Consider the following 3,904-nt stretch of genomic DNA (forward strand, 5'->3'; position numbering starts at 1 on the left):
CATATTTTTGTCTCTGCAATGCTCTGAACTTCCATATCAATGCATTTTGCACCAAGTTTTTTTTCTCCCATACCGTTTACATTTGATCGCTGCTGCATTTTATGAAATGGAAATTTTCATTTCACTGCAAAGTGGCTGCAAATGTACTGTCTTAAAGCTGTACAAAACAAAATTTCATTTTGTATACAGTCTAAAAGTTGTCTAAGTCTTAATTAAGAAATAACCATAAAAATAGCTCTCCTTACTTTTGTGGTATGTTTATGCTGAAGTTCTTTCCAGGTAGTGTAGATCTATAGCAGGTGGTTCTACACATCAATTCATCTGAAAGTTACAAGGTTCTTTAAAATTACTCAGAAAAATATATAAAAAAGTGCTTATATTAGAAAATTTGATTTGTATTTTTGAATACATAAGTACTTTAAAAAGTGATTATTTAATACTTTAACTGACTAGTATCAATACTTTCACTCAAGTACACCCTTCTTCGCCCACCACTGAATAGCAATCGTCTCTGGTTATGGTTTAAGCTTTATGTTGACCTGTTTAATGATGGGAGGTAGAAGGTTTTGCACCTTTTTTTTAAACTTTCTTGACTTAATATTCTGTGATAACCGGCCTTGATTTACTCCCTGATTGTCCTATTAGGTGTGAATAAAGATGGAAAGAAAGACATCTTATAAACAAAGGACTAAAACAAGTTTAAACCACAGGGTTGTTTTAAACTAGAGAGGCAGCTGTCAGAGCAATGGTTCTGCTACAATCAGCAGGTTAGGATGGGGCTGAATCCAAATTTCAGCCCCAATCACCCCGTGCTTGTCAATCTCATAAACCCCAGAGAAGTGAATAGACGTTTGTATTGGAACAAGCTGTGGAAGCAGGGTATGAATACTTTGGAAATGGAAATGATTTTTGTTTATCTGCCAACATTTAAAAACTACCACAGTTTCTCACTTTGATTGTGCAGATGAACATTTTCTTCTGTTTAGAGACGGTTTCAAGACTAAACCATGAAATTCAGCCTCATCTTCACAATTTGTGAAGAAAATAGAGTTCTCAGCTAATCTCCTTCAACTTATTTTAAGACCGACATGAAAAGTGCTGCTGTCTTCTTCAAAGAGGTTTTCTTATCATTTTGAACAGACAGCAGGAGGATTTCAGTTTGTTTATTTCCAACCTCTGTGCGTTTGGAATATTTCTGTCTTTACGAAGCGTCTCGGCTTCACTTCCTATGGCGGAAACAAAAGGTCCCATCCATCTACAGATTCAAACCCTCCTCTGCTCACACACTGTCTGAAAGCTTTATGGCAGATGCATCGTGAACCACTTAAACACTTAAAAAAAATAATATTTCACCTTTTTTCTGATGTTTCAGTTCTATTCTACTAAAAAATCTTTTAGAAATATTGTGAAAACATATGCTGAGGAGTTGGATCCTCTTTCTTAGACTAGACTTAGACAAACTTTATTGTCATTTTGTACACACAACATTTCGTCCAGTAAAGACATTTCCATTTCTTAAAGTGCAAGGCAAGGCAAATTTATTTGTATAGCACAATTTAGTACAAAGACAATGCAAAGTGCTTTACATGATTAAAATACAGCAAGCTTAAACAGAATCAAAGCAAGTAGGAAAAAATAAAAGACAAATAAAATAAAATTAAAGTGCAGCAGTGATCAAATGTAAACATAAGACAGAGATCTGGTTTGCAGTTTTTTATACATTCAGCGCTTTCTTTTCTCTTTTTATTCAACCTTCAGCAGTCTGATGGCGGTGGGAAAGAAGCTGCTGCAGAATCTGCTGGGCCTGCATCAGACGCTTCGAAGCCTCTTCCCAGAGGGCAGCAGGGAGAAGAGTCCATGGCGGGGGTGTGAGGGGTCATTGATGATGTCACGGGCTCAGGACACGCAGCGCTGGAATTAAATGTCTTTAATGGAGGGAAGAGGAGCCCCCATGATCCTCTCCAGTCTCCTCACCTTCTTCCAGTCTGAGGCGCTGCAGCCTCCCCACCACACAGTGAGACAGATGGTCAGAACTGTTTCAATTTCAAATTGTAGATGCCTTAAATTATCACAGTTTTCTATGTTAAAACTACAACCGATAACAACCTTGAAAGATTTTCTCTACATTCAATTTCAGAGCTTGCAGGTTAACCACATTTTTCTGCAGTTACAGCTGCTGGTCTTTGCACAACTGGAGGACATTTTTGTTTGGAAACTTCCAAAATTTCTCTCCAGCTTAGTTAGTGGATAGCCAGTATTTCTTAACACCAGTTTAAAAATCTTATAACTGATTCTTTATTCAACAGGCCCGGATCTTTGCTGGGCCATTCTAATACAAAAATATACTTTAGATTGAAGCAATTCCAAAGTTACTCTCTGTATGTTAAAGTTTATTCTGCTGCTTGAAGATGTCATAAGTCTTGCCACCTCTTAAGAGTTTTCCTTCTGGGTCGTCCAGCTCAATGAATCGTCACCTAATGAGGAAAAGCGTCCCCTCAGGACGATGTTGCCACCATCGTACCTCACCTTAGGAGCTGTGTCTTAAAGGTTAAGAATAAAGACTATTTTTGCCATCATGAATATATTTCCTTTACTTTATTTCCAATAAATGTATAATTTATCTCCCGCCTTAGTTATTTTCTTTGTTTGAATGAATAGTTATTGTTATTTGAATTCTATCACTGTGTTTGTGCCAAAAGTAGGAAGAGTTCCTGGAAAGAGGCTGAAATCTTCTGAGAAGGATCGTTAGGATCTTTGAAGGCTAAATAAGAACTCATCTCTCACATGAGAGGATGCTCTATAACAGGCCTCACTTGTCTGCTGGGGCTTTGAAAATAAACAGAAGTAAGTATGTTATCATTGTCTCCTGACATTAGAAGGAAAAAAGTAATTTATCTGGCCCATTTCATTGGATCTGGGCTGGATAACACTTGAGTTTATGACTAATTAGTCCATTTATATCCTGTTATCCTATTTTTAAACAAGCTCATTGTCTTAATCTGAAAGCAGAAGTGTTTATCTCTGTTTAGACGGCTTTGCCAAGGTTTTCTTTAACATCAAAGCATCTTTTTAGGAAACTTTCAGTGTTTCTCATAAAGCTCAACTGGGATAAGAGGGACGGTCTCCCTCTGGTTCCACTGAATGGTGGTGGCCTTCATTAAGAGTAACCCCTGCAAAGAGCCCAATTACATCCAGTGAAAAATAAAATTGAAGCAGTTATTTTGGTGTTCAGCAGTTTGGATTTTATGAAATTAAAATCATTTTTCGGCAAACCTGGCAGTGGAAAAAAAAAGAAAAAACATGTCAAGTTATTCAAAAGAAGAATTAAACCTGGAAACAAAATAATTTTAGACTCTTTGTAAGACGGTAAGCTTTGTGGATGAAAAGGGGCAATCAAAATTTTTTTTGAATGTTAATTAAAAGCAACACTGCTTAAATAACATTACAACCAGTTCATTTAAATTTAAACAGCAGTTAATCATTTTAAAGTTGACATTTTTTTCTTCCAGATGTGTAAAACTGCACCGACCTCAGTGCTGGTGAAAATGGACCCATGCTTACCCTTATGTAGAAGCTCTGCGATTGGTTTCAGAGTAAAAAGGATTAAGTTATTTTTTTAAGCTGCTAAACCTTTCAGCCATGTCAGCTGCAGTTTGACCCCAAAGAACTGGATATGTACCTAAAGGCTTTTCAGGCTGGATACAGACTTTCAGTTTTACTGAGTCAGATTGATTCTTTATTCCCCTCAACAGGGGTGGATTTAGGAAATTTGGGGCCCGAGGCAAAGACAGGCAAGGGGCCCTCTGACCTGAGAAGAAAACATAAAACAGACCCATTATAGAGATACTGACATTTTAATAGAATAGACATACAATATTCTTGTCCCTTTTCTTGTTGTTTTCCT

This window comes from Cyprinodon variegatus, unplaced genomic scaffold (genome assembly GCF_000732505.1).
Source record: "Cyprinodon variegatus isolate N-32 unplaced genomic scaffold, C_variegatus-1.0 Scaffold160, whole genome shotgun sequence".
In the NCBI taxonomy this organism is placed as follows: Eukaryota; Metazoa; Chordata; class Actinopteri; order Cyprinodontiformes; family Cyprinodontidae; genus Cyprinodon; species Cyprinodon variegatus.